The sequence below is a fragment of the Prenolepis imparis genome, unplaced genomic scaffold (genome assembly GCF_030444845.1).
Source record: "Prenolepis imparis isolate NDT839.2.m4 unplaced genomic scaffold, iyPreImpa1.0 SCAF_11, whole genome shotgun sequence".
NCBI lineage: Eukaryota > Metazoa > Arthropoda > Insecta > Hymenoptera > Formicidae > Prenolepis > Prenolepis imparis.
Window position 1 is genome coordinate 10090036 of NW_028141169.1, and position 24753 is coordinate 10114788.

At 37.7% G+C, this 24753-nt stretch overlaps 1 protein-coding gene and 1 pseudogene across 2 annotated transcripts in view; one reads left to right on the forward strand and one right to left on the reverse strand.

Annotated features, from left to right (window-relative positions):
• Positions 1–24753, reverse strand: part of Mib1 (E3 ubiquitin-protein ligase mind bomb 1) — a 369810-nt gene that overhangs the window by 23222 nt on the left and 321835 nt on the right. The window lies entirely within an intron of this gene.
• Positions 1422–4468, forward strand: LOC145942684 (uncharacterized; annotated as a pseudogene). Its single transcript, XR_014426403.1, has 2 exons — positions 1422–3090; positions 3186–4468. The product of XR_014426403.1 is annotated as an uncharacterized LOC145942684 (transcript).

A 24753-nucleotide genomic window follows, 5' to 3' on the forward strand; every position in this document is an offset into this window, starting at 1 on the left:
TGTGGGAAAAATTGGACGTCCAACTTGCGCAAGGATTTACGAGCTTCTCTGCGGACTGACTTAGGCACCAAAGCGAAATGTGTTGTAATGCTCTGGCGCAAGAGTTAGGTAAGAAGTTTTTCCAATCGCTTTTTTATCCATATCGATTCGTACAATTTCTTGTAAATTTATTGTCGAAAATAAATTAATTATGTTTGAAAAATTTTAAGTTAGATACACACGTAGATAAGAAGAGATATCAAGATAGAATTTTAAATTAAAAATTACTGCTAAACTTTGCTGTATTGTTTCGCATGTGGCGAATGTTGGACTTATGCCACTTGGAAGTCGAGGAGGATTCGCAAACACATTTCGCTCGGTGATGCTGTTTGTCGGAATGTATTTCGGTATCACATCCTCAACAACATTCTTGGCGGAATTGCAGCATGTACAATATATACAGAGAGAGAGAGGTCGAGAAAGAGATCGCGATAATACGATATACTATAAATAATGGGATCAAGTTCGCGGTGGTTCGAAGCTTTAGATCCCATTCACGAGAATCCCTTGATTTCTCGCGATCTTTCGTTAAAACGACATAGTTCGAAGAAGATTCGCGCTGAATAACGCGCGGAGAATCATCAACTATTATAAGACAAGATCGTGTGGTCGGCCGACGACGATGTAAAGTATAAGAAAAAAATTGAAATTAATCACCACGCCGTGCGATACTAAATCGCAAAAGCTCTGGCCGTACGCCAGAGATCATTATCGTCGCGCATATCTTTCTATAAATAATGCGATGATCTACGATCGTGTAACTCAGCTTCGTAGTTTACGACACTGTCTTTAGCATTGTTGTTAACGGTCGTTCGATCGAGTCGCCATCGTCATCGTAGACCGGCCGAGAGTATATCGTCGTTGACGTTGATCGCTGCGCATAACGATCGCATTAACGACGTAATCTGGCATCTCGAGGATTAACGACGGTGCAACTTTGTTTTGCGCGAGCTGGCGCAGAGAGGCTCGTCAGAATTTAAAGATATCTGCTCGTCCCGTCAATGACAGTTGCCAAGTATATCCCACCCTCGAAATATCGCGAAATATATATCGTATAATAAATATTACGTGGGATTCAAAATCCAGCTGATAGGAGATGAAAATCAAGTCAGTGACGATAAATTGATATTTCGATTTCGATTGTAGATAATCGTCAGAATTCTCAGGAAATTGCAAAGAAGACTTTAGATCTTAAAATAATAATACATTAAAAGTTTTAAAAGATTTCATCCATGAGACATTTGTCAAAAAGTGAGAAGCATTTTTTAAATAAGGCTATTTCAAAATATAGTTTGTTTTGAAATTTTTATTTCTGCCGCTTATAACTTTCCTTATATGCGAAGTCTTCGATATTATATGAGACAGGTAAAAAGACTGAGTTACATTCAACACGGTATCATCAAAGCTAAATTCATAATGGCTTCTTGCAAGAATCTTAAATTTTATACCAATTACATGATACTTTAATAGCCCCCCCTTGTAAGAAAACTTTTAATTTTGCCGTAGACTTCATAGGATGAATTCTATGAAATAGATAAGACGAGAAGACGCTGAGAACTCTGCAATTATACAATAAAGTTTTGCGAGTGGACCTCCTATGATTCACCCTTCGATTTGTGTCTACTAGGAGAAAACACGGATAATTGTACGCACGCCTTTGTATGGTACAAGAAGCAGAAGAACACGAAGAAGAAAAAGAAGAGGAAAAAGAAGAAGAAAGGAAGAAGAAGAAGAAAACGAAGGAGGAGAGAAGCGAGACAGAGAAGCCTGGGTAAGTTATCACTCGAGTCTGGACCAGGAATAGTCGCGCCATGTGGTGGCAGCCGTGGGACTGACTATTTTCGGATAAAGACAAATTTGGCGCGGCGAAGCTCTACGCGAGGGAGCCGAGAAGCTAAGCTGAGCTGAGCTGAGCCGAGCCGAGCCGAGCCGAATCGTCGCGTGGTAGTCTCGAGTGTAGGCTTACATGTGCACACGAAGACGAGGGGGGTGTCGGCTCCTCGTGACTCGAGAGGAGAGGCCAATGGGATCTGTGCAGCCATTTTTAGAGGGCTCGTTCCGAAACGATCGTGCTCGTGGCTTTGGCAGCATTCAGTCCGAAGCGGTCATCCGGGTTGGCAGGATTCTGAAGTCGCGAGAGGAAGTCGACTCGGATCTTCTCTCGACGATCGTCGACCGTCGATTCGCCAGGATTCGTCGTAATTTTCCGTTGGAACGTACCCCAGATGTATTGCGCCGGGATGATCTACTGGGAAGAGGGTATAGCGCTTCCGATACGCTCTAAGAGGGTGTTTCAGATTCCTCGCTGAAGAGCATTTCGAGATCTTTTAAAAGCGCGACGGATTACGTAACGGCGTCGCATTCGCGAAACGAAGTTGTGACAAGGACACATACTGAGATACCGAGGTACCGTTCGCACATCCGGTGGATGTCTCCGGACTTTCAGTCCGGGGTGAATAGAAGAGAATGGCCCTCGCTCCGGGAGCGGACCGGAATTCAGATGAGTTCGATGACCGGGCGACCGTTCCGTGCTTCCTTACTTCCCATAGTAAATGTGACGTATGGAATGTAAAGAAGTATGGAGCTGCGCTCTGGTGAATCGTCGCGAGGCGAAATCGCTCTTCAAGAAATTCCCAAAGCCGAGATGACGAAGACGAAGGGAAAATCCATCATGATCGAAGGGGAGAAAAAAACTCGGAAAAGATAAGAACTTGGCGAGAGAATAATGACAGCGAGGATATAATAGTGTCGTGTGTAAGAGAGTCAGTAACAAATAAAACGGATTCGAAGAGAAATCTCGCGGATGCCTCCTCTGCGGTGCAGGATCCTGGGATCGGCAGCAGCCAGCTGCCAGAAATAGATTGCTTTCGCGCAACGAATGGCTCCGGCATCACTCCATGTACATATGGTCCTCTATTTATGGCTTTGGTGCCGCAACCATGTGGTCACCACTTTTATTAGCTCCACGAGATACGAGCTCTTCGTCATTCTTAGCGCGATGACAGGACTCGTTGTCTCTTCTTCGTACCCTTCTCTTCGTTATCATCAAAAGCACGTATCTCTTCTCGTAAAATTACTCATTCGCATTCTCTCTCTCGCGATTATCTATCTTCGTCAGAATTTTCAATTGCACGACTTGATTACAGCGACGAGGAAGACGAGGAGGAGACGCGGAAGGAAGCGGACAGGCGGGCGAGGAAGAGGACGCACGCTGTTTTCGAGCCCGAAATAGGACCCACGCACAACCGCCGCCATGTTTCCAGAAATAAGTTCTCCGGTTACAGGGTCTATTTCCGCTTCGTGGGCCGGCGATCGGTGCCACGTTCGTTGATTGGCGGAGCCGCCGCAAACGATCAACGTGTATGCAGCTGCAGGTGCGATCTCGCACGATCGCACACAAGGAGTATTTACCATGCGCACGGTACTCTCGGTTTTGGTGTGTCCAGGGAGAGAAGATTCAGTGTCGGTTGTAACTTGGTCAGCCAGTGACGTCAGTGACATTCGGTGCGATCGACTATGATTTACGTAACGAGCGAGTTCTCGCTGCAAGCGAGTTAATGCGATTAGGTGAATATGCAAGGCACGATCTACCTTGTAATCTTGGGATGAATCCGTCGCAGATTTCCACGTTATTTCTTTCAGCCCGATATTTCCGTCACTTTTCAAAATATAAAAAAATATAAAAAATGCTATTTCAGGAATTTATAATTAATTGTTGCACGAAGATATTCATGCTTTCCGCAAAAGTGATCTCTAGAGACTTGGTATTTGTTTGTTAAATCTTGTTAGAAATTATCCTATTTACTTTCAGTTATTTAATACTATTAAAAATTAAATTTTATTATAATGCTTTATTTCTTATAAATATTTATATAATATTTGTTTCGGTTATATATGTATACCTATATTATATCCGATGTGTCTGAACTCTTCCTACGACATCGATATTGATTATTCGACCGTGTAATTCGTATGACATTCGAGTTCACAAATTTTGACGAGCATTTTCGCGATTTGACTCGGAGTTCGGAACGATATACGTTGCTTTCGCATAGGTGGATGCGAATTCATCGACAGTAAAATAGGTTTGCGCATCTCGTGGCAGTAATGCTCTTGATTAATCCGAATGAATTACCCTAATATTATTGCTGTGAAATAATATTATTACCCCTCGTATTATCGGCTAATGCTGCCATTTGCATTAACGTCGGTACCTGCTAATTGGTATCGCCCGTCGCGTTTTGTCTATTTGTCGTACGTGTTACACGGGCCGTCTGATTATGCTAATCATCAGCGAATAATAACGCGCGCCGTTCGTAACGAAATTCTACCAAATTCGCTAAAAGAGAGAAGTTCTAAAAAAAATAAGAAAAACATGTTTTCATAAAAATCTTCTTCCTTCTCTCTTTCTCTTTCTCATCAGGGAAGATTCTTCAACTAATTTAAAGTCAATAGAAACTTGGAATTCCCTCTAGATTTTAAAAGATTAAAAAGGTTATTTTTTTATATTTTTATCATGTAAGGAAAGATTAATGTTTCACACCTGAGAGCTGAACTTGGGGTCATCTCACCCTTCGCTCCGTCAAAGACGTCGTCAAATAATGGAAGGTTGGTAAGTCGTAGAGATCACGCGATGTTTCGCGGATAATCACGGATCAGCTCAGGTGCAACCTTGGCACGTTTTCGGCGGGTCGATAAACGCAGCGTGGCAGAGACGAATCGGTGGTCAAAAGCCCTGGGAGAAGGGGTCCGCGGGTTATGTAGCGTTCGCGGTGGATACGAGGGTCGAATGATAGAATCGCGCGTGGTATTGGCTGCTCGGTACAATCGTCACGTTCGCCGCGACAATTTATGACGATTGGAATAGCGGCCGTTACATGTTCGCGCAATGCAGCCGGACTGCGAGAAGGCTCTCTGGTGCGCGACACCTTATCAAACTGCTTTAATTAGCGCGAGATAGAATTCATGTCCGGAGTCCGTAAAAAGAACAGCGCGGTGCCCTAGTTACTCTCGATTTTGATCTTTTCGCACTGATGCGAAAGAAATAAATGTTTTTTTTTTTATAGGTGACACGATATATATTTTTCACTAATTATGTTATTATAAAAATCTCATCATCCGATATCATTTATCATTGAAATTTTTGATAAAATTCAAATTCGAGAAAACAACGAGTGTCTCGTAATGTAAATAATATTTAGAGGCATAACGAATAAGTGTACGCCACTGAGATTGTACTAATTAAGTCCTACATCCCAAATAATTGCCGACGTTCCTGTCTTGTCAGTGGTCGCCGTCTGTCGTTGCGGCTGCGAACACCGATAGTTAACCGAATTTCGATATCGACATGTTTCATTCCGTAAACAAGTTTCTCTCGCTCGTAGAACCGTTTACTAATTTTCCTGAAATCGGATATACGTCCTAAATACGCGAATTACATAAACTCGCAATTGTATAAATTTTCTTTGAATTAATTAACACGCGAAGAAGAATCATAAATAAATTTGACAACTTAAGAAATAATATTTTGACAATTTTTCATAGTGACGCAGTATGTTTTTATATCTCTGTCGAATCAAAAGCCATTGTCATAAAAATTGGCAATAAATATACGTCAAAGAGCATTTTTCATGTCACACATTCTCTATTTTATCTTATCTAGATAAATCTAATTTTCGGAAAAGTCAATTCTCCATTCTACGATGAGCAATCGTGCGAGCATCAGCATCTCCTTTGGAATATCGCGGGGTTGGTCTAATATCGGATCGTCCTCGCGAAATTCGGTTCGCTGACCCGAATCGCACAAAACTTCCGGATTCGGGAAGAATCGCGTCCGTTCGTTTATCAAAGTCACGACGGGTCGACGATCTCCAGATTGAGTCACGGAACGCGCTTTCTCGCTCGACGCTATCTCGTGCGCGTCCGGAAAAACCGGGCCCATCGCGCGACACATCGCGAACACGACGTGGTGGTAAAACTCGAGAGATGCATCCTTGACGCGACGTGCCCGCTCCCTAATACAGTTTCCTTCTTCCGCTCTTTTTTTCACCCTTTCCCCCCTCCCTCTTTTTCCGCATGTGTACGTCCGTCCAATTTTCGTCGTTTTCAATGGGGGGGAGGGGGGGGGGGGCTCTCGATGCTCGCTCGATAAATCCATCTAGACGAGAGAATATATCCGCGCGTTTGTCAGTTTCCGCACGTAAGCGAAACGTCAGCTTTCCTAGTTTCTTGGAGCCAAGCCGCCGCCGTTGCCTAACTCTCGAGCTTCTTTCCCCGACCCTCTTTCCAGCTATCCTCACCGGATTCTTCGATATATCTTACGACGTCAAGGCGGCCAAGAAGACACCACTTCGATTACTCGTTGAAAGAACATACAGTCCTTTTATATATCGCACATATATTGAATTATAAATAGATTAATCGCACATATTCCAGACAGCATTTATAAAAGAAAGGACAGAAATATTTTATAATAATTATCTATATTATTATAATTTTTGTAATGTACGAGAATGTAAAAAAAAACGAGATTATTTGTATAATACGTAAAAGCGACGTAATTGCTTCTTCAACATCTTACATCGTTAGCTATAAAAAGATCTCACGACACTCTGCGACTTTCAAAGAGAGGAGACAGCGATTTTGCTATTAAATCGTTCGATAGGGCGTTCGAGGGAGCCGCGATGTGGTGAAGACTGTAGGCGACTCACGAAGCGGCGCTTCGACACCGATTGAAACTCGGCCCTCCGGGTCGGAGGCGTTGAGTGCACTTCTCGAGGCATGACGCGAATAGCCGAGCGGCTTGAGGCGCGTTTGAACTTTTAAAATAAGCGCGGCCCTTTCTGCGGCCACCGTTTCGGCAGGACGATCACGCGCGGCCCACCCGTCCAACTTCGCCGGCTAATCAGAAAAATCCACACTCCGCTGAGCTTATTGAATTGTCTTGGCCCGGGCCCGAGATCCGAGAGACCTCATCGTTTCTTATTGCATCTCCCTCGCAATAAAGACAAGGCAGAAAGACAACCCTTCTTGTGCCTCGCCTCTCCCCTCGACTAGAATTCCTTCCGCGTCCTCCCTTTATCTGTCTGTCTACCTCTTGTATCACTTTCATTAATTATCTTATGAATCTTTTTATGAAAAAATTTATCGACGTAGAATTATCCATGTTTCCACCTTTTTTTTAAAGCACAGTCTCCTTTTGTTCTAATGCAATATTTATTACTACTTGCAAATCCGATTCTCTCAACATTTTCAAAAATAAACTCTAACAATAAGTTATAAACCCCTACAAAGCAATATTCTGCATACATGAGCGATTTATACATACTTTGATTTTATTATTTATTTTTCTTATGTATTTTAAACCTATCTGTACAAATATTTTAACTATTTATTATTGTATCATTTTTATGACACAATTTTCATTAAACTTTTAATTGCACGTTTGCATTTTTAAAAGCCTTGCGTTTTTCCTAGGAGAGCAATATAAACATTTTCTACCATCGTCATTACTAGTACCTTTCTCTTATCCGTTTTTATCCGCGGTAATATCTCACGAGTCCTCGAGACGGATCCAGATGAATTATAACGACGCATAGGGATCAATGACGGCGAGCCGTATGAATCTTATATTCCTACCCTCGCTCGTTCATTTTCGCGCAACCTCTGACCGCGACCCATTTTTTATCACGATCAGCTTTCGTAATCGGTAAATCTGATAACAGATTGCAACGCAAAGATTTCCCACGTCTTACCTTCGGATGCGCAGTTTTTACAATATTATATTTTTATGAAATTAATATTATTTTTATGCCATTTGTCTCACTATAATCTTTCTTCAACGACAATTAATTCCTGTTTTTTTTCGCGACTATAGAATATGTTGGAAACCAATTAAGAGAATTGATTATCTTTACAAATTATTAAAGCATTTATACGTCAGATTTGTCATAGAACACGATCCTGAATTTTGATACGAATCTTACGAAGCACACTTTATAGCGGTCGCTGCTCCGGGGGGTTAATACAGCACGAAATTGCAGTCTGGGAAAACCTCTCGAAATACTCGGCTGACAACGAGCGCCTCGCATTAAATTCGGTATAACGGTATAATACTCTCCGACGATGCTTTGCGCGTAACGCAAGTTAGAGTTCTCCAATTTTTTACTAATATCGCGATAATGACTTGCCGCAACAACGTGGTCCCGCTTAATTAGGGAACTTTTGTATATTCGCACAATTAGTCCCTTTAACGGACTGACGTAAACTAGCTATTCCGCGCGATGTTTCGCGATATTAAAGCGCCAGCGAGCTCGACGAGTATACGGGTAAAAGCTTTAATTTTCCGCGGAGAATTTAATTCGAAGCAGGGAAATCTCACGGAAGCGTCTTAAAGATCCGAGAAAAGTCCGCTCACTTTTCCACAGGATATACATTTTCAACAATTTTTTTTACAAAGAATTTAATGTGCAAGTTACATGCGCGCAGATTCCTTTCTCGCTCTACATATGACCTAAATCCTTTTAAAATTCAAATAAGAACGACGGAAAAAGAGATCTCTTTTACTGGCTGGCGTATAAAAATTACATATAAATTAAATATATTCTCGCGAGAGAAAGAGAGAGAGGGAAAATGATTAAATTTTTATAAAAGTATAATTATATTTATGCGAAAGATTGCGCGCATATGCTAAGGATTAAGCTCGGTAGAGAATTCCGTTACTACGGAAAATGATTTTATACCCGTTGAGAGAAGCAGTAAGACGCGATATTTTAATCATGAAGTGAAAGAAGGGGAGAGAGAGAGAGAGAGTCAAGGATGCATATTTCATATTCTCATGTAAATCGCGCGCGCGGAGAATTCATCCCGAGTGTACATCGACTCTCGTGCGCTGTTAATAGGATACGACATTATGAGAAGGATTAAATTATGGCTCGTCAAATCTCTAGCCCGGCCCTCAATATTTAATCCGTAAACTCACTTAATACCTTCCGGTCTCGTCCGCGATATAGGATCCGACGTAATCATCCTGTTTTTTCAACGGAAAAGAAGATGATTTCATTTTGATCATCTTCTTCTTGCGGAGTCGTTATTTTACTGAATTGTTTCCACGATTGCGACATCAAATGCATAGTGTAATACAAGTGTGTCAAGTAGTCACAGTCTGCAAGAGTCACTTTATATCTCTTTATATTTTTTAATAGTAAATCTAAACATCTATTTTTACTGAATGTTTTCATTCTGATTTTTCGTACATTTTTTCTCCCTTTTTCTCTTTTAATAAAAATATAAAAGAATATTGTTTTATTAAAAGAAGATACTTTTAATGATATCTAGTTTATAACTCTTCGTTAACTACATTATAAAGCTCGATTTACATAATTGCAAATTATTTCTTTACAAGTTATATATATTTATTTGCACTAGATAAATGTCTCTATTACAAAGAATTGTATCACTTTAAACGCGCGAGTTTTAGCATTAAATAATAAAAATCTAATATTCAGTCTAAATAATTCTCGGTCGAGTGGCTCCTAATTTAGGCAGCGCGACTGAAATAAATCTCAGAAACGTAAGGAACATTGCCGATCGTTAAGGCGCGCTTTAACATCTGACCACGTAATCCGCTGGAACGACATTCTACATTAGGATCCTCGATTATGCTCTTCAAAATTTAAATCGTTCAAATTCAACTAAAACGTCACATTATCTTTTTCTACCCCCGTAAGTGTTGACAAATGTAATCTCATATTCATGTTGAGTGAAATAAATTTTTGGAGCAAGTAAAGCTGTTATCGAAACGGTTTTTTATATAACAGCGTTTTATTATAACGCTGTCGCAGTGTTTTGCGGCACGTTAAAGCAACGCAAGAATAATTATTTCGCGCCAAGTTTCGGGCGTGCTAAAAAGCCGCGCGTCAACAGCCGCGGCCAATATTAATGGAATAAAGTTAGCGTGGGTACATACTCGAAAGCGCGGAGGACGTAAGGCAACCGCGGAGAGATACATCGTGACACGTTGATTAATCGGAAAGCAAGTTTCCGTCGACGCACCGCGAAAAAAGTAGATTCGTCGAACAAACAAACTCAATTACGCTCGTTCTATCCGATATTTCTCGTCTCCGACGTATATTTGCGGTGTCTTCGCATTCGATCACCGACGAATTCGTTTTTCTTTCGTAGTTTTATATCACCCACAATTATTGGAGTCTTTATATTTGTTTTTGTATTTAGATGGAAATAAATTATTCCGTGTTAGGCATCATATGTGTATCTATATTCCATTTATTCTTATTTCTTTCTTTTTTTCGATTACGGCGAGAATAAGCCGACTGATAAAAAGCAATCTTTCTCATAACTGTTTGAATTCCATCGTCACTATCGGTTGTCGAGATCTTCGCGAGCGGGCGCGAATTAGAGATTTAATCTAGAAGATTAGTTTTTCTATCATACCCCCTTCTTGCGGCAGAAGCGAGGAGAGAAGCCTTTTTGGCTCGAGATTCTCGAAAGGTAGGCAATATGTGTGTCACGTGCCGCTTCGTGCAGCCTCCCTCGCGCCTCTCCGCCATCCACCGACGTCTACGGCCCTTCCGGGGGTTCTACGGGTCACGTGCTGCGCGTCAGAGCCGTAGGGCGATGTAGGAGTTTGGGTTGGCCAGGGATGGGTCGCTCTTCGTGTACCGCATACCGAAAATCCGCCAGCAGCGACCCGATAAACACCGACACCTCGACGCGCTGAAAATCGAGGGACCCGAAATTTCTCGACGATTCTCCGGCCGTGACGGATTTTCACGGGCACCGATCCAAACTCGATCTTGCGAGATTCCTCGACTCGAGAAAACGCGTTCCGTTTTGAGATGCGCGTTCCTTTTGTATATCTTTTCGATACATCTCATTCTAGCGAAATGTCGATTTATCGGTACGTCAGAACGATAATCAGAAGGCTATTGAAAGATATTATGACATATTGATGACGAGAAAATATTAGAATAATAATTTAAAAATCTTTAGCATCAGAAATAATTAATCTCGTGCAGCGGATCCTGACGTCGATAATGGGGAGGGGGGGGGTTTGCAAAATTATTTTATTTAATATTTTGGGGGTTTCATGATTAGCTTTTATTCCAGGATCAACGACGTCGATAGCTCTTTAATGTGTTTTTCTTTATTTAATTTTTTAAATAAATTCAGCAAAACTGTTTCTTTTAATTTGCAAGGGGGGTTAAATCCCCCCCCCAGGATCCGCCAGTATATATATATATATATATATATTATATAGATATAAAGAATTTCTCGCCTAATTATTTTCATGCAACGAAATTATCTCATCATTTCGTCCTATGTCTGACTTAATCTATACTTAACTCCTTGAATGCTTAATGAGTATAATTTACAATGTATCTTATACATACATATTGTATATATTATATAGATATAAAGAATTTCGCCTAATTATTTTCGTGCAACGAAATTATCTCATCATTTCATCCTATGTCTGACTTAATCTATACTTAACTCCTTGAATGCGTAATGAGTATAATTTCCAGTGTATCTTATACATACATATTGTATATATTATATAGATATAAAGAATTTCGCCTAATTATTTTCATACAGCGAAATTATCTCATCATTTCGTCCTATGTCTGACTTAATCTATACTTAACTCCTTGAATGCGTAATGAGTATAATTTACAGTGTATCTTATACTTTTATATATATATATATATATAATATATATAAAATATATATGTATATATAAAATATATATATATAAAAGTATAAGATACACTGTAAATTATACTCATTACGCATTCAAGGAGTTAAGTTTAGATTAAGTCAGACATAGGATGAAATGATGAGATAACTTCATGCACGAAAATAATTAGGTGAAATTCTTTATATATATATATATATATATATATATATATATAATATATGCAATATGTATGTATAAGATACACTGTAAATTATACTCATTACGCATTCAAGGAATTAAGTATAGATTAAGTCAGACATAGGACGAAATGATAAGATAATTTTGTTGTATGAAAATAATTAGGCGAAATTCTTTGTATCTATATAATATACATTATATATATATATATATATATATATAATATAGATATATATATATATATTATATAGATATAAAAAATTTCACCTAATTATTTACGTGCAATGAAATTATGTCATCGTTTCATCGTATGTCTGACTTAATCTATACTTAACTCCTTGAATGCATAATGAGTATAATTTACAGTGTATATCTTATACTTATACATATACACTAGCGGATCCTGACATCGATAGCTCTTTAATGTTTGGTTTTCTTTCTTTATATTTTTTAAACAAATTCAGCAAAACTGTTTCTTTTAATTTGTAAGGGGGGTTAAATCCCCCCCCCAGGATCCGCCAGTATATATATATATATATATATATATATATATATTATATAGATATAAAGAATTTATCGCCTAATTATTTTCATGCAACGAAATTATCTCATCATTTCGTCCTATGTCTGACTTAATCTATACTTAACTCCTTGAATGCGTAATGAGTATAATTTACAGTGTATCTTATACTTTTATATATATATATATAATATATATAAAATATATATGTATATATAATATATATATATATATATATAAAAGTATAAGATACACTGTAAATTATACTCATTACGCATTCAAGGAGTTAAGTTTAGATTAAGTCAGACATAGGATGAAATGATGAGATAATTTCATGCACGAAAATAATTAGGCGAAATTCTTTATATATATATATATATATATATTGCATATTGCATATATATAATATATGCAATATGTATGTATAAGATACACTGTAAATTATACTCATTACGCATTCAAGGAATTAAGTATAGATTAAGTCAGACATAGGACGAAATGATAAGATAATTTTGTTGTATGAAAATAATTAGGCGAAATTCTTTGTATCTATATAATATACATTATATATATATATATATATATATATATATATTATATAGATATATATATATATATATATATTATATAGATATAAAGAATTTCACCTAATTATTTTCGTGCAATGAAATTATGTCATCGTTTCATCGTATGTCTGACTTAATCTATACTTAACTCCTTGAATGCATAATGAGTATAATTTACAGTGTATATCTTATACTTATATATATACACTAGCGGATCCTGACGCCGATAACTCTTTAATGTTTGGTTTTCTTTCTTTATATTTTTTTAAACAAATTCAGCAAAACTGTTTCTTTTAATTTGTAAGGGGGGTTAAATCCCCCCTCCTCCCAGGATCCGCCAGTGATCTCGTGGATATCTATTCGTGCTGACAACTACTTTTCGAGTAGATCGATAAAGTGCTGTTTAATAATTCAATCGCAATTATAAAAAAGTTAGTTTAAAAAAAGAATATTTTTTCTTTCGTGTGTTTGACAAGAAATCAAGTTTATATATCAATAAAATGATATTTCTCTATGACAATTATCGCGATGTGACCATCGGATCACTCATTCGAGAAGAAGAACTTTGTACAGATTTGATAGGACAGAAAAGAACAGGAACATAGAGACCGGAAAGCTTACGAGAAAATAAGATCGCATTGTGTATCAGTGTCTAATAAATGCAGTTTTTCAGATTATAATAGAATACAAAACATTCGCGAAATTTTTACACATACTATTTCCTGTTTCATTTCGTAATATACAGACAGTGAGTTTCAAATAGAAATACGAAAAAATAAAAAACCATTTAGATTATTCTCTCTGATAAAAGACTGATGCAAAAATAGTTTACGTAAATAAGACGCATGGCCATTTTTCTAGTTAAAGCACTTCTTTTTCAGATCAGAAACATCAAAGCCAGAAAGATCTGGAAAAAAACCATTCACGAAGGCGCGCAGACGAAAATACCACTTCGTAAATCTAAAAGATCTTAATGCGCAAAAAATAACGTCGTCTTCCGGAACTCGGGAGGGTGGCCGACTGGAGCCGTAATGGCGCGTTTAGGGCGAGCGAAAGCCGCGAAATGTCCTTTTCGAGTAATCGTCGATCGTGGAAACGGAGAAGAGAGGATGGAAGTGGGTCGAGGAAACGACGACGAGAGAGGTAAGAGAGGAAGAAAAAGGTTCGGGCTTCGCGCGTGGAGAGAGGCTTCACCGGGAGAGGACGGGGTCGTGTCGCGCACCCCTTTTTCGCTCTATTACCATAGCAATGGTGGCAAATCAAATTGAATAAAAATTTATGTATCAGAAGGGCAATAAAACGGAATAGATTTGGGACGGAACGCGACGGCAGAATGGGGCCAAATCCATCAGCCCAGTTGAGATCCCCCGATAATGCAAGGGGGATCGTCGTTTGGGTCTCATGGACCCCCCGTTCGTCGCCCATCCCGTCGAAGAATCCTTTCGCGCCGATATCCGCTGATTGGAGCGAGATCGTCGTCGATTGTTGTCGCGAAATTTATTCCACTTACACATCCGCGTGGGCAAACATGGGCGCGTATGGAAGGGAATTTTACCGTACACTGCTGCCCTTTTCCTCTTCGAGCGCGGGCAGTGAAATCGGCTTTACGATATTACGCTGCTCGTGGAAGCCCGGGACATCCGGTTTATACGCCCCCCCTTCGTCCTGCATCCTACTGCGCTTCGCTCTCCGAGTTTGCCATCTTTCAGCGAGGTTTTTCTTTTCTATTTTTTCGTTTTTGTTTTTGTTTTTATTTTTTAAATACAAATCGCGCGAAAATTTGCGATATCGTAAAAGAACATTCATCGCATACGCTATAAATGTTTTAACGCTAACATCTGCTTGCTTTGTAAAACTTATGATATATTAATTAGTTTCTGATATCTTGTAGAAGAAGATGGCGATGCAAATTTATTAGCCACAAGTTATAATCTAGGTCAAAACTTGAATGTAATTTTTATTAAAAAAATTAATTTAAAATATATTTTTTTATTTCCAGTCATTGTGCAATGTTGTATAAATCTTGTTATTTTATAAAAGTATTACGAGATGGTCCGCGCGTTCATTGAAGGAGCGTTAAAAATATATATAAAATTTATAAAAAAAGAATTGAAAACTGTTCTCATCTTGTTGCGCGTTCAAATTGGCCTTATTTTTTATTTTCATTTGGTATTCGTACACATTCTGCATGTTATATTTGTTTGGGAACGAAACTATTCTCTTGAAGCTATTTCCGAAAAAAAACTTTGAAAAATTTACAGATTTTTCGTTTTAGTTTTTATATTGCTGTTACGAAGATTTAATTAAAACTATTATACTTTCAGATTCATATTTTTTAACATTATTAACGATGAGTATTAAAAAATCCTATGATTAATCTTAGAGAAAATAGAAGGCGTCAGATTAAAAAACTTAATTATAAAATTTTAAAATATTCATCCAATATTTTATATAAAAATGATGTATCAATATTATAATATTACTAATAAATTGTGACACAATTTATATGTAAAATTTCACTTTTATGCGTAATTATGATGTGCTTTTGTAATATAGAGTATAGAGCATTACATTAGTCGCTAAAAAAAGAAGCAAATATCTCGCTTTAGCCCTCTCATGTGTGTTTCATTATTTTAGTTTTTTTCATATAGCTTCGCATTCGTTGATCGGAAAGCGTCCCGCGAAATGACATTTAGCGCGGTGTTCAAATCGTTGATAATTCGCGCGTGCGACTCTAATTATTGTTGACGTGTCTGATAGAACGAAATAACGATTACCGTCGCGTATCCCGAGAAATGACATTATCAATTTTCGGTCACGTAATTATGCAAAGCAAATGTTGCTGGCCCGATAGATGCGTCATGCACGGGCCAATGCATTTTAAGCAGACAGGGGAAAGGGTCTCAAAGTAAACAACAAAGTGGCGGCCACGGGAGAGAACAGCAGCTACGGATCTCGAGTTATATTTCGCATCGTTGAATCGCAAACTTTGTTATACTCCTCTCAAGTACGCGATTTGATTTACGTCACTTTCGATGAACAAGCCCGATGTCTTGCAGCAAAATATCGCTTAATATATTTTAGTCAGCTTACGTTTTATTCGCGAAATAAATATTTTCTAAAAATTTAGAAATCTATAATACTTTTTATCTCTTAAAAATCAGCTGTGTCTTTCTATTTTTTTTTAGAAAAATAATTTATCGGCCCTCAACGCAGTTTTAGAATAACACAAACTTATGATGACGATATATCATGGTTACTTTTGCATAATTTCTCTTGAAAAATTATGCAATAGTGAATCGTTAAATTTTTGCTATTTTCATCGCACAATCCTTACGAATCGTCGGAGGATATCACTTTACACTTGCACTCTCTTTCTCTCTACTTTCCCTATAGCGATTTTGAAAAACACGACGATTGACTATGAAAACGATTGCCTGCAACGTTAGATAAACGGCGATACGATACACTGTTCGGTGCTCTCTCGATCGCGAAACACCTCGAAAATATTCAATTTCATCTCGACATCGGATGATGCGCTCGTCGCGATGCGTCGCGGGATCAGACGAAGATCTCTTCGTCGTTTCTTCAACCACGAAGAGCGGCGCATACTCCGGGCGGTAGCTCGCAGCTCGTTCCGCGAGATTGAATCAAGCCCGCATGGTCGGGTTAACGCACATGAGGTCTGAATGCATAATGCCGATGTAAATGAGAGCCAAAGGTAAGCTGCCTCGCTGGGTGTGCGCGCAGCTCCGTTTTTTCTCTTCCGCCCTCTTTACCTTCTCTTTTCCTATTTTTATTTCCTCTCTCCGCTCCGTTTCTCTTCCTTCCTCTCTCTCTCTTTCTTTCTTTTTCTTCCCCGTCAATGGCGTAATCTCGTTTGGTGGGGCGGTCTTGCATGGCGAAATATGATTATGACGATAGCGGTAACGATGTTACCGGAGCTGACGTAGCCGGAGCCAGACCATCTATTCCAGATAGGTCCTGGGGTATGGTTGATGCAGATACGGATACACACGGCGGTATGTTCCTCTGTCTGATCCGTCTATCGACACTCGGTCCCGCAGGATAATTTAAAACAGCGCCGATTATTTATTATTGGTTTAATCTGAGCCCACGAGTTGATGAAAACGCGGTTTATTAATATGGTTGGGTTTGATAAAATTCAGCTTCTCATTGGTATAATTGGATTTTTATGGCACGAAATAATAACTCGCTCTATTAAGCTATACAATTATGAAAATTACGATCTTAAACTCAACTCGTAAAAATTTAAATGCTACTTAAAATATCTACAGAATATCTAAAGTCAGAGTGTCTCGCAAATCGTGTCTTATATATCTCGGTATCTCTACGAATCTCATTTCTGAATAAATCAAAATTAAATTTTTCTTTTTAATTTCTAGCATTAATCTCGGCAGCTAAGTTTCGAATTTAATCCTGTTAAAAAAAATCAACTATATAATAATTAAACGAAAGAGATAAGATTTCACTATCTGCACAGTATATTAAGTATTCGAAAGTTTATTCGCGCAAAAAGTATTCTATCTTCACATCTTTATACACGAATATACAGAATAGCATCTCTTTTCGGAAACTTTTCGTAAATGCATCGAGCTCTCCTCAGAGTTCATAGGTCACGAGTAATCTTTCCTCCTGAGAAAACGTTCGGCCAGGTGAGCGCTTTGTCCCCGATACCTCCGGGTCGTCCGATGATCGATAACGCGCACAAACTTGATTCTCCAATGAAAACTTCCAGACTAGTCCGCGCTAGTGCCAGCGTACTCCGCGTGTTCTGGATACAAGGACCACCTGGCTCTCCCGCAGGACTTGCATCCGCTCGAGAATGTCATCCGAGTACTCGGCAAGTACCGGTGAACGAGAGAGAGAGAGAGAGAGAGAGGCCTTAATCTCACGTAGCTGCCTAGTTTCGTATCGGTCGTTCGCGTCGCACAGCTAATATGAAATCTCGGGGGTATGGCTTAGATCTTTGCTGGCTAAAGTCGGATGTGTTTCGAGAAGATGCTAAGACTAAGTTGCTAAGAACGTATCAGGAGAAAGTCTTCCCTCCGCGCCATTTTCTTTGATCTCGTCGCCGATGTTTGACGCAACGTTTTTAGATATTATTTACGTGAGACAAAGTATACGAAGAAACAATTGTCTTCAAATCTCCCTTTACTTTAACCTGTATCAGTGTATATATGTAATTGTTCGGTGATTTTGCGCTCTATTTATCGAACAGTCTGTCGATACAGTCGACACGTAATAGTAGTCTCTTTTTTTGCACCACAGAGTCTAGATCGTTTCGTGGATAATCGACACCGCAAAAGAATCTCTCTCAGGAAGAACAGAAATCTCAGTGCACTCGAGTTTCGTCCCTTAATTCCTTCCGGGGAGGGAGTCCTCCCGCCTTTAATTGTTTCCGCACCGTTGCGCACTTCGTAAAAACGGACTTGCGGATTCGGTCGAACTTCTCCCGTCCTTCGCGTCGCGCGACAGATCGCAAGAAATTAATTATCGTTTTTCCGTGCAGCGAGTTGAACTGCTTGATTTCGCTCTTGTTAAGCATTTCGATGTTCGCAGGTGGTATTGTGCAAAATTAAATAGATGTATCAGTTAAATAACCATTATACATCTTTCTTTCAATATATCCTATGGTCATGTATATGTCAAATAATATACATATTATTTATATATTAAAATATTCTATATTTAATATTCTCTGTAAACTAATATACATATATACCATATACACATGCGTATATGAATTTATGCAAAGCAGAATATATTCTAAAACTGCGGACTGCATGGCACACACAGCATACGTAATTATTATAAATAAAAATATAATTATTTTTTTCTTCATTAGAATTAATAGTCATTTAATCATTTTTTAATTAGAATCAATAGCAATCTCGTCGTTTTTTGATATTTTTTTCTTCTAGTGGCACAAATTGAACGGTGTGCACGCTTGAAATCGAGCACCATGCGGCATTGGTAGAAATTCGCTGTAATAAGAGAACTGCCTCGCCCGTTTGGTCGATCGGGAGAAACTTTTCCGCGGATTTATTGTTTTCATCACGCCAGTGCGATTCGACGGGGGAGCGATTTGGATTAGCGGATTATTCTGCGATTCGTTTCAAGATATATATACCTAGCTGTATGCGTATTTGTTGGCAACGTTGATTGTAACGCGACGAATAAAGTTTGTTTATGAATGCTAATAACTGCTTCATATATTTTAATATAACAGACATTACATGGCCTCTCATATATATTTTTAATTTATTTATATTAATCTATATGCGACTGTGTTATCTTTACGAGACTCTCGTCCTAGAGTAAGTAATTATAATTTATCTCTATTTCTCTTCTTCTCTCTCTGCGCGAATACATATTAACAGAATGTCATTTGCAAAATCCAAATTCATGGCAATATCTGTTGCGAAAATTAAGACCGCGAGTTGTGAGACACATCTATATACATCTATATTCATCTATATATAAATCCGTTAATTAATTAAATAATTAATTAATTAATTAAATTAATTACGCGTATACGCTTATTCGCTGCAATTTCGAGGGAAAATGTGGCAATGTAGGTGGACCGTGACGTAATGCCTACTATGGTCCCGTTATATTCGGTAGGCATCATCTCTGCTGTCGGCAGAGACACGGTGTAGGCGTAGAGAGAATGGATAGCCTGGTAGAGGACAGCCTGGCAAACAGGCAGTGTTGAGTTATGACCGAGCGTTTACGCCGCAAAACGATGCAGTTGATTTCGGGTCAAGCGATACATCGAAGCGTTCGTCGGCGATGTTTCCTTACCCGCACTACGACATAATTGCGGCATTATTTCAAGATCGTTTAAAATGGATGTATCGCACTCTCCGATATTCCTTCTTGCAATTAATCTCGCGCCTCTTTACATTCCATAACTGCTACTTAAACAGTGGCGTGTTTTTAATGAATATAATTTAATTTATTAACTATTTTATTCATATAACTTTTATTAATTATTTTATTTTTTACTTAACAATGATATAAACTTTGACCTATATAAAGTATATATCTTGAGAAGGCAGAGAGAGAGAGAGAGAGAGAGAGAGAGAGAGAGAGATCGCTAAATGTGTGTTAAATATCTTCCTGACATTCTCTTCGAAACGTCAAACAATCGATTTTTCTTTCGCAAAAATTGAAACTTGCTCTCACATGACTATCATGAAACGATATGAGAATAAAAATCGCATTTCAGAGTAAAATATCACGGTAACCGGAGTCTCTCTCTTGGCGAATAAAATGCAAAATTAAAAGTCAGAATTAACTAGCTAGATTCGAATGATTGATCGAACGTGTCACGGGTCTTTGGATATGTTTCAACGTGCGTTCGTGCATCGTTGATTCGCGGAGGCTGCCTCCGAACCGGCAGTTGCCGCTTCTGGATGAACGGCCACTGTGTCTCTCGGTACCGTGCGTCATTGCCCAGCAACTCGATTGGATCGCTGGATTTTAATGTGTCGCGAGGCGGACCCGCGGCCGCATTCGCGTTTACACGCATCAATAATGACGTAGCGGGTGCAAAATCAATTAAATCAATTAGCGGCGCGAATCAAGGGAAGAGACGAGGGGAGGAAGGGGGGATGGATAGGGGAACGATGACTCAAAATCGCTCGGTCCGGTATGTGTTTACTTGTCCTCGCAACGCGCGGTGATAATCGTCTCGTGTTTAAATATCGCCGCGATCGATCGTGCCATTTCCATCCCTTCATTCATCAATTTTTCCAATTGCAAATGAAAAATATATACGATATCCTCGAAATAGACTTTTCGCGCTTTATTTTATTAATATCCGTATCTTCGCGAAGTATTACGTGCGCCCGGCCTTTATAAAAATTCATTGAAATCGATTCGCATCGCTTATCCGTTCGTATACTTAATAACGACGAGAAGTTGATCGAAATTAAATAAGTGTGAATAAAGAAGATAAAATAAGAAACGCAAAATAGTTAGCAACATTGGAAAATAAACATCTCTTATTCTTATATAATGTTACGTAATTTTCCGCGAATATCTCAAATTGATTAGTTTTTTCCGGAGAATCTGCAAATATAATTATATCTTGATATCTGAATATGCAATAATCTTATTTCAGCACATAATCAGTTTCGTAAGAAAGAGCTTGCGCTATTAAGAGACAATAATTATTATATATCCGGTACGCGTTTATCGTTTCCGATTGAGATGACTCTAGGAATCATCATTCAGCGAGCACAATGACGATCGTCATCAACATCGGACTTTGCACGCTATATGGCGTGGTTATCTCCTCGCTTGACTTAAGATTGATATTCGTCGTATCGGTGGGGACGCTGGCAAAACTGCACGTTCACCTAAAGCGCATTAATTAAATGCCGCTCCGCAATAGCTGGCGATCGATGCTGAGTCGCTGTATCGCCCCTGCTCCTCTCTTTCTCTCTCTATCTCTCGCGAAATTTCGCCACAGTCAGGACGCAACCGCATTCGCACGCACCATTCGTCCTCGCGCATCGGAAGTTTGAAACTTCCGCATGTGTTGCAAATTAACGCGACCGTTCTTGCAAACGGCACACCGCGGGCGCGGCCGCCACGATCGATAGCTCCGGATAAACAAAGGCACGGTATGATTCTGTATGACAAAATTTATTCGCCGAGAGTCGCGTGGACGCATAATTTCGTCTCAGAGAGCAAATAGAAATGTATGAGAATATTATAATACATTTTTTTTTTTTTTTTTTTTTTTTTTTTAGGAAACGTGATGTGTATAATACATAATGCAGTATGCGATGTAAAACGTTAATAATATCATAAAAATAATTTAATAAGTTAGACAGCGTTAAAAATAATAATGTATTAAAGAAAATTATTATTAGTGAAAAGGATTAATAAATTAATAGACTAACGCGTTTAATGTATGTATGTATTTGTATTAATCTTCTATGTCATATTCGCAAGCCGATTTGAGCACTTTGCGTCTCTGCTCGATATACTCGATTACGCATTTTGTTTCACAGCGGAATCCGTGTGGTATTACGTACGTACGCGACTTCCGGCGCGTTGTTTCGGAAAAATCGGATTTGCCGATTAATCCGATGTGCGCGAGAACGAATTATCGTGTTACCACCGACAGTTACGGGGAAACGGAAGTACGATGCTCGAAAGAGCCGATGAAAAGCAACAATTTTGGATCTTTAACTCTTCTGATATTTTTTTTATAAAATCGCTCCTCGACAAATTCGCGTATAATCCCATTCCGTCCAAGTTCGTACGCGTATATACCTTTGGCTGTTGCAGAGTAACATCATCCGAGTTTTGTCGTCTACTTTTTAAAAAGGCGCGTCTCACGTCGATTCTCATGAATGATTCATAAGCTGATAAATAACTGTTAGATGCGGGACCTGAATCTACTTGTACTTTAATATCTGCGAAGTACCCGCTTTGCCGTAGAATACCTCTGTATACCCATGGTAGTTAGAAAATCATTGTGGATTTTCAGCAACGACAATTCAAGCGATGACATATATCTATGTTTTGTCAATTATTCTCAATAAATTTTTTAAGTTACTGCTTTATTTTCAATTTTTTTCCATTTTCAAATTTTTTTTACGTTCTTGCAATAAATAATGTTTGGGAGTACATATATCATCCTATAACATACACGATGTCTCAAAATCATCGCATCACCTGCTAATGGCAGATTCTTGAGATTATTTAAAGATGATTTTTCTTCAATAAAAATGTCAAAACATTAATAATTTTCGAGTTATAAACGTTTCAAAAAGAAGAACTGTCCATATATTAAAGTTTATGCAGTTAAAAATTACTAAAACTACATTCTTTAATTAATTTCAGGTAGTTTATTTTAATAGAAATTTAATTAATCTTTAAATGATCTTAAGAATATATCATATATAGGTATAGGTCAATGAAAGTAGTGTAGATCGATGAAAATAATATAAGTCAATAAAAATACTATCAATCAATACAAATAATAATAAATAATAAGCAATATTAATTAATTTGGACATCATGAATTAAAAAGTTAAATGCAAAATGGTGACATAAAATAATGTAGTAAATGTAAGTAGTATAGGTCAATGAAAGTAGTGTAGATCGATGAAAGTAATATAAGTCAATAAAAATACTATCAATCAATAAATATAATAATAAATAATAAGCAATATTAATTAATTTGGACATTATGAATTAGAAAGTTAAATGCAAAATGGTGACATAATATAATGTAGTAAATGTAAGTAGTATAGGTCAATGAAAGTAGTGTAGATCAATGAAAGTGATATAAATTAATAAAAATACTATCAATCAATACATATAATAATAAATAAAAACCAATATTAATTAATTTTTACATCATAAATTAAAAAGTTAAATGCAAAATGGTAATGTAAAGTAATGTAGTAAATGTAAGTAGTATAGGTCAATGAAAGTAGTATAAATTGATAAAATATTACAAGTTAAAATTTATAATAATAAATAATAAGCAATATTAATTAATTTCGACATCATGATTAAAGGCTTAAATGCGAAACAGTGATATAAAATAATGGTGTAATAAATGTAAGTAGTATAGGTCAATGAAAGTAGTGTAGATCAATTAAAGTAATATAAGTCAATAAAAGCTCTACAAGTTAATATATCTTTATATAAAAAAGCTAGTCTTATAAAAGCGAGAAAGAGAATATTAAACTTCTAAATTTGTTTGAGCTTCGCGATTTTATGGACGACACGTAGATCGCCAATTGAAATTCGATCGATACTCGAGCCAATCGGTAGAGACAATGGGAAATGACATAAAAACGCATTTATGCATTTCGTCGGTGTTTCCAGTGTGCGTGTGAGCAAAAACAAATTCGTGAATAAATAAAGTTATTTATAGAGTCACTGGATGAGAGGAGTAGAAACGGATGGAGAACGAGTCGTTAGTGATGGAAACGAAATCGTCTATTCATTCGTATTTGAATATCATAAAACAGGGTGAACAGGATCATATTAAGCAAATTTAATGTTTCTAAAATGATTGAATTAAAATTAGAAATATTTCTGTGATAAACGTAAGATGTATCTCTTTACTACATTTATAGAATTTGTCAATTTTTAAAAATTTCGTTCAATTTGTGCGCCATTATTTATTGTTATACATATGTGATGTCTGTCAAGTTAAAGTGTGTTAGATAGCAAGTAAGTAGTAATGGATAGCAGATAGACATATGTTAGCAAACATGCTAACATATGGCTAAGATCAAAGGGCAATTTTCACGTTATTTATAAGCTCTTCCGAGAACGGCAATAGCACTCGGAAAAATTATTCTATCTCTTTTCGCTGGTGTAAGAGGGGTCGAGGATAATTATGTGATAATTAATGATGGTCGTAACACTACTTTCACTTCTTCCTATAAAGGTAACATATACGGTCGGTTCTTTTTTTCTTATAGGGGCGAGAAAATAAAACTGAAATCAAGCTATTACGACTTAAATTGATATTTTCTTGCTTTCGTTTTTCTCTCCTTTTTTTTAAGGGAAAAAACCTATTTCTAAATAATATATATTTCCAGGAAAATCGAGAATTGTTTAATTCTTAACGTAAATTAACGTAAGTTCGTAAACTTAATTTGAAGTTTGTGGATAAGAATATGAACAAGAGATTATTTTCCATAAAGAGAATGAACTATAAAATT